We start from the raw sequence: 8,102 nt of genomic DNA, 5'->3' as shown, positions 1-8,102 counted from the left end.
TTGATGAAATAAGTACCAGTTGGGCTACTGGGGTTCATCTAATCGACTTACCTATCCTTTCAGACTTTCTCGCCTTACACCAAAATAACTAGTAACGTTGACTAACAAAATTTGTTCTCTCCATCTGGATACTTGACACTATTCATTAGCCATGCAACTGCTTCACATACGGAGACAGAACCTGGTCATGAATTTAGATGAGAAAAATATCTGATTTGAATGTAATAATGGTTTGATAATATTTAAAAACTTCGAAAAAAATTATTTTGAGTTAATTTATTTTCAATATGCAACAAAAAAGGAATACAATGAGATTTCAATATTTCAAAAAGTATGGCCTGGTGCCAAAATTTAAAATCAATATTTCGGAAAGTAATTGCGTAGTGTACATATCATCCCATTTGTAATAAGATTTAGTATTCTTCAATCTCTTCGTCGCCATCAGCCGTATCAATACCAACTTTTCCACAATCTTTCTCCAGCGCAGCCAAATCTTCCTGCGCTTCAGAGCACTCTCCTTCACCCACATAATAGTCAACAAAATCTCGCTTGGCGTACATTAAGTAAAATTTGTAATTTAGACGGGCCCAAGCTTCAGCAAAAGTTGTCGTATTGCGCAGCATACAGACAGCCTGCTGAACCTTAGCCAGGTCTCCACCAGGGACAACAATCGGAGATACCAATTTTAAACCCTGTTAGGCACCAATTTAAAAACTGGATGGATTTTTTTTTTCGTTTTAATTGCTGCAATAGCAGCATTAAACTCTTCCGAGACGACATCCCCTCGGTTCAACAGACAAGCCATGGACTTCCGATGGCGAGAGTCACACTTAGCCATGTGATTACCGGGTTCAAAACAAGCGTTTATTATTTCAGAAACGTTTAACTGCTAATAGAACACTTTCTCAACCGATATTGTAGGTGCATACGTAAGCATTGAGAAATGAATCCGTGGACAAGGTAAATTGGTTTGAAACTCAGTTAACATTAAGAGACCCATCAAACCTTAAAGAGGCAGTAATGGAGCTCACTATTTGAGCAACTGGACGATTCAAATTCTTGTATGTTGAGTACTCAACATCTAAACGTCTTCTAGAATAGGAGCTAATATAGAATTTTACGGTTCTACAAATTCGTAGAGCTGGACAAACTGTAAATTTAAGTTTTTTTATATTATTTCCCCTAAGTCAAAATCTCCATCAAAAGAGATGCAAAACCAGAACTAGTGCCGCCACAGAAACAGGAAAATCCAGAAGCCTCGAGGGCCGGAGCAATTCAGGATTTGCTCACACACCAAACCGATTGCTTTCTCAATAATGTAGTAACCCCTGGTATAGTTATTTGCTGCATCTTACTACTGATGGTTTGATCCGGGTAAAATTTTCCATCTGGTATTTCATCTGAAAAATAAGATATTGAGCAATAATTACACCATATCAATTGAAAGGTTGTTCTTATATCAGAAGAGAAAAAATGTAGAGATTACTAAATATTTTTAAGTATAACTTGCTTTGTTCAGTTCAATCGAATAACAGTTCCGACTTTCCCAGTAGTTTTGTTTGACCATTCCACACAATATATTGCTAACATTACTTACATTCAGATAACGGAAAAATTTACAACAGAATTTAGCTAATCTACACATTTAACTGATTTTGAAGTCAACTCATTTTACTGTAGTTATCAGTTCTATTGTGTAAAAATTTTGAAATAGTTTCCAATATCTAAAAAATATTTATCTAGCGATATTTGGGAATATGACAAACAATCAAAGAAAAAAAAAAAGAGCCTTTGCTTCACCTGGGCACAAGACTGAACTCTCCAACAGAAAAGTTAATACCGAAGACTGATTCAACAAAACATTAAATGCGTGGGTTGTCAATTTGTTGTTTAATTTAATCACGTAAAGAAAAATATATGAAACGTTTATACTTACTAACAACCGTGGGTCCTAAATAGATGAGCATGGATCTGGGGACACGTTTCCTAGTGCCTAAGTCAAGGAGGAACTTGCTGGACGAAACAGTTACACCAGTAGATCCTGCATATGATAACTCGCCATTTGACTGAATACCATGCTCCAAACAATACAGCTCCCAGTACGTGTCACAAATCTGGACTCCGGCCTGTCCAGTGCGGGTATTGATGCATTTAGTCTGAAAGAAATTGTATAATAGATTTATTCTACTGGAAATTAAAGCTATCGGAGAAAAGTGGCAATCCCATCAAGCCAAAGAAGGAGCCTGGTCGTGGTCTGTCTTCTGGTAGAAATACCAAACGATTTCCTTCATATCTTACTCTGTCGATTTACAAAAATGTTTCATTATAGCAAGCAATGTTTAAATTTAGAAAAAGGAAAGGATAACTGGAACGCTATTGAACATAAGCTTTGGCAAATAAGTATTCTGAGGGTTAAACGACAAACATACAAAAGTACAGAAAGAAAAAGGAACATTTACACATAGTTGAAACAAGTCGTTTTCCGAGAGCTAAAAGATAGCAGCACAAAAACGTAAATCAAATCGAATTATTCAGCGCACACACAAATGTTTTAGACGGTCTACATGGATAGCCGTGTTTAAGTTTGCTGTTCAATTTCATTTGAAACCTCTTTAAGATATTTTGAGCAAGTATCTTTCAGCATAGCTGTGTCAACTTTGTAGATGAAAACAGCTTTAGTGATAGCCATATGGACGTCAGTCAAATGAACTTCATCCCAAATTTGAGAGCCCAAGTTGGTTATACAGGTCACCCATTGGACCTGCTGGAGATTGAGGCTCAAAAGATTCCGAAATAATCAGCAACCTACTCGTTAAGTTAGATATTTAGATTTTGATGGCGTGAGAACCGCGGGTCCCTTAAGCTGTACGGCGAACATGGAAAACTTATACCCAGTACATATTGAAGTTATATAATAATACTATATTGAATAACTAAAGAATATCAATAAAATCTGACAAACGAACTATTTAAACTCAAAAATGAATTTAAGATTTCTCTTTAAATTAGATAGTTCTGAATACAATTTTTCTGACTAGAAAATGGGTGTTGTTAATGTAGACAGAATTAAAATTAAAGACGGTTTTATAATACAAAATTTTTAATGAGTTAAATGTGAGCACGGGATGTGAGTAAAGAGGCAATAATATTTTCAGTGGGAGAACATTTCTTTGTTATAAGGTTCGAAACTCTTTCGTAAAGTTTTCCCAGTCGTTGTCGTCGTGTATCTCTGGATCAAAATGCTTTAACTTCCTTAAGAAACGACACACCTACTAGAATCATATAGTTTGTTTTCTAATATTTTTAGAGTTGTCTATAAACTTCGGTGTTTCTCATGTACGACTATTTTTGTCTATATCTCACAAGTCGCTTTACGACCTAGAAAAGAATTCAATTTTAAAAACACTTAGAAACATTTACTGAAAAAAAATACAACACGAATAAATTTAAACAAAACATTTTCTAAATGTTATTGTATTCAAAAAGTGACTCCCTATAATCATGTAGAATAACAGATTAGAATAAAATGATAGCAAACCATTATTATAGCGCCGCTTGTCTGTCTTTTGAAAGAGTAGAAAATAGCAAGAGGGTTGCTAAAATACGTAATTACTCAGTAAATTCACTTATTTGCAATATAATCGAGAAATACTAAATACTGTTGGTCTTGACCTTGCTATATAAAGTAATATTTTTTTTATTTTCCTCCTACCCTTACTCTTATGCTACTCCTTATTACTAAATGGTGATCGCATGTTCGAAGGCACTCTCAAACCACAGTGTGATTTTGAGGGGGGTAATCGGTTATTTTTGATTTAATGAGGGGTTTCTTTTTACAAGCTTAACACCTCCATATCTACAAAAGATAACGGAATGTTTCATATATATATATATATATATACACACATATGACTTATTTCATCAACGAATAAACAGAAAGAACATTGAGTTAATGGCTGTGAATGATGAAATAAGGGTAAAAATAATATTTTAGCGATAAATTCTCAATTCAATAATTTTCGACGTTGTTGAAAATATCATTAAGAATCTTCAAGTTTTAAACGGGAACTTATTATTTATTCCCTGTTTTAATTTATTCAGTATTACGGTAGGTCATGCTTTTAACCTTCATAAGTGTCTGCTAACAGAGCATCTCAAATTTAAATCTAAAAATGAACAAGGAAAATGCTATTTAAACGCAAATATATTTCAAATAAATTTGAATTACCTTACTTTTAATTTTCAATAGTGAAATGTGTGTTTTGAAGATGAATTAATTTCCCAAACTGAGAATGACGTTTTTGTTTTAATCTCCAGCTAGAATCGCTTTAATTCATTTAGTCTACTGATGTCAACGATAAACATTACAACCGCCTTTTTTATATATTCCTTCTACAAAATTAATTTGAATCTGGAATATATAATGTCTAACATTTTTAACGAGTTTAACCTTAAATACAGAATCATACAACCCAGGACACATAATGCTTTTTGGTATTTTCCCACGTTCCTTCATATCTAGTATGAAATCCTATGAAAGTTACTACAGCTTCTGTCCGTTTTAATCATTAAGATATAATCATTCACGAAGCATAAAGGATTATTTAATTTTGGAGCCTGTTAAAATATTAGAAATTCATATTTTTAAAAACCATATTAGTTTACATTTGTTTTATGAGAATTTTGAACTGAAGCCAATGTGGACAGAGACAAACTGCATAGGATCATCTTGGTTCGTATCTAGGTAGAGTATTCTGTTGGGCAATAGATAAGGATAGCATAGGTTGACCACATTTCAAAATCATCGACTACACAAAAAGCAAATTTGTCATCTATACGGTCCGCGTAGATAAACGTCGTAGACAGTAAGCCGATTTTTGTAAACTAAACGCTTCACTCCAGGCGCGCCAAGCTTATACAGGCCGGATTAGTGAACTACAGGTGGCGGTAGAATTACTAAGAGCGACGGAAAAAATACCCCTAATTTTGAAAATTTTAGAAAACATTACATGGAATGGAAAAGCGTTAAGCGAAAAGATTTTAACCTCTTCTCATAAAGAAAAATACTTAAGCTGGAACCGTCTAAGAACCGACTGAATCCCGGATCTCTATGCTCTGAGTTCAAATCCTACACAGGTCAACTTTGCCTTTCATCTTTCAAGGTCGATAAATTAAATAATAGCCTGATTGTATAATGTAAATAATTCTCATGAATACTCGTATGTAGCTCTTTCTAGAGCGTCTTCACTTCTTGACATGAAATTTTCAGAATGCAGTTGGGATTTGAAGACGATTTGGTAGCTCACTATGCAATAAAGTTTTGCGATAACTAGGCAAAAACACTACAAAAACTTATGAAATGCTCCACACTGCTTATGGGTCAAATTCTAGGAGCCGAACATCTGTTTCCGCTGACACAAGAGGCCAAGCAAAGCAAGTCTAAATGGAAGCTCATGAAGGTCCCCTTTTTCGACAGCGAGCGAATCATCGACATTCACTGGGTTCCCTCTGGCGAGACAGTAAACAGGAAGTACTTTGCGAAGGTTTTGAAGAGGCTTAGAAAGAGATTGCGTCGCAAAAGACCAGAGCACCTGCACCAAAGCAATGCATCAATCCTCAATTCCTGCTAACCAACTGCTTAACATAGATGGGCATCAAAACTGTCCCTCACCCTCCCTATAGTCTAGACGTTGCTCCCTGTGACTATTTGTTATTTCCCAGGCTGAAGAACTTGAAGGGTGCAATGACAAGAGTTTGGAGGACTTCCATGGGGTCCTCTCGAAAGGGCTGGAGCGCTACAAGTGCACAGAAGTCAGAGAATCCTACTTTAAAGGAGATAAGACTTTTGTATTTCTTTGTGCCAAAATTTGAAGCAATCATCAACAACAACAACGCCGCCGCCACGACGACGACGACGACGAGGAGGAGGAGCTGACTGGATTGCTAGCACGCCGGGCGAAATGCTTAGTGGTAATTCGTATGCCGCTACGTTCTGAGTTCAAATTCCACCGAGGTCGATTTTGTCTTTCATCCTTTCGGAGTCGATTAAATAAGTACCAATTACGCGCTGGGGTCGATGTTATCGACTTAATCGCTTCCCCCAAATTTGAGGCCTCGTACTTCCAGCAGAAAGGATAAAAGTTTGGAATTTTCTGGAATGCACCTTTTATTTCATAGACTTGTATAAACTTCTCTCTAAGGACTTTGGGATATCCAGGCGGAATGCTAATAGATACGTAGTCTTCTTGTTTACCCCTGACCAACTCTGATCCATTACAGTACACATATGATCGAATGCGTTCCATCCGTGACTTTCCCATTTTTTTAAGTGCCCCTAGATATGCACAAGTAATGTTTACTTTTATGGTGGTGGTTTGGCAATTTCGTTAGATGATAAATGAAGAAGATGAGAGAGGAGAATGAAGAGGAGGAGGGATAAGGAAAGGATGAGAAAGAAGTGGAAGAGGAGGAAGAGAAGCAGCAAGAAGCAGATACTTAGCTCCATGTCAGCCGTTTTCAAGGAAACCTATGATCAAAGGCCTTCTAGCTATGACCACTCCGTCGTTTGTGTATATCGTTGTTGGCACTCCATCGCTTACTACGTCGAGGGTTCCAGTTGATCCGATCAACGGAACAGCTTGCTCGTGAAATTAACTTGCAAGTGGCTGAGCACTCCACAGACACGTGTACCTTTAACGTAGTTCTCGGGGATATTCAGCGTGACACAGTGTGACAAGGCTGACCCTTTGAATTACAGGCACAACAGAAACAGGAAGTAAGAGTGAGAGAAAGTTGTGGTGAAAGAGTACAGCAGGGTTCGCCACCATCCCCTGCCGGAGCCTCGTGGAGTTTTAGGTGTTTTCGCTCAATAAGCACTCACAACGCCCGGTCTGGGAATCGAAACCGCAATCCTATGACCGCGAGTCCGCTGCCCTAACCACTGGGCCATTGCGCCTCCACTGTGTATATCAGAGACTATATTATAAAATGTTACAGCACAATGTTATTTGTGGCAGATCTGGCTGCTATTTCTAGAAAGTGGTCGTGTAGAAGTTCCCTCGCATGGTATATTGGTTGTTGTAATTGTTTTTGTCAAGCTCCAATGTTAGTTATGCTTAATCAGACCGATGATCAGAGGCATTCCAGCCATGACCATCTATATGTTTAAGGAATAATATGTGGTCTATAGAAATTTAAATGCTATTTCTAGAAAAAGAAAACGATCCACTTAAAAGTTGCCTTTGCTTATTCTGTGACGATTATAACAAAAGGCAGACTTCGTCGTCGTCGTCGTCGTCACCAACGTAGCTTCTGTTGCTCTTGTTTAGCTCCAAGTGATCTCCGAATGAGCTAACCTATGATGAAAGGCATACCATCCATAACGAATCTATCTTTATTTCAAGCACAATCACAATATCTCTTCGGATTATAATATCAGTATTCCCCATCTTTTTTTTTTTCTTTTTAAGATGATGGAATGTGATATGTGGAAAGCTTGGATGCTATTTCTAATAGGTCGAGTGAAACACAGAACCACTCTCGTTTGATCTTAGGCAATGCCGTTTCAGTCAGAATGTAGCTAACAGCTGCTGCTCCTCTGCACCTATTAACATATTTATTCAGACAAGGGCAGCGGGTTTACAGAAACAGTGTATAGTAATGTCCATTTACGTACTGAACTCAAAGTCGGGTCGGGGTCAGATTAGGGACCAAATGAGCCTTTCATCTCTGCCCAAAAAATTACATACCAGTAATGTAGTGCAACGGATTCTATCGGCTTGTGTCAACATTATCGGAATCGGTTAGGTTTATCAATCGGTCGTAACTGTTGATAACGCACTGAATAACTTGTGGCTAAAAATGAAAAAAAGAAAAAGCAAGAAAGAAAGGAGTGTCTTAGTACCGATGTGATATATATATATATAGAGAGAGAGAGAGAGAGGAGAGAGAGAGAGAGAGAGAGAGAGAGGGGGGAGGTACGTATGTGTGTGTGTATTAATTCATCTCTTCCATCTAAAACTACTGACCTCAACTTTGCCTTTCGCTACGTTCTGAGTTCAAATTCCACCGAGGTCGATTTTGTCTTTCATTCTTTCGGAGTC

The 8,102-nt window shown here is 37.3% G+C and overlaps 1 pseudogene; it reads right to left on the bottom strand.

The window, feature by feature from the left end:
• Positions 1 to 263: 263 nt before the first annotated feature.
• Positions 264 to 7,811, bottom strand: LOC106880506 (tubulin alpha chain-like; annotated as a pseudogene).
• Between the last annotated feature and the right edge of the window lie 291 nt (positions 7,812 to 8,102).

This window comes from Octopus bimaculoides, chromosome 9, assembly GCF_001194135.2.
Source record: "Octopus bimaculoides isolate UCB-OBI-ISO-001 chromosome 9, ASM119413v2, whole genome shotgun sequence".
NCBI lineage: Eukaryota > Metazoa > Mollusca > Cephalopoda > Octopoda > Octopodidae > Octopus > Octopus bimaculoides.
Note: the sequence above shows the minus strand (reverse complement) of the source record. Positions and strands in the feature narration are given on the sequence as shown.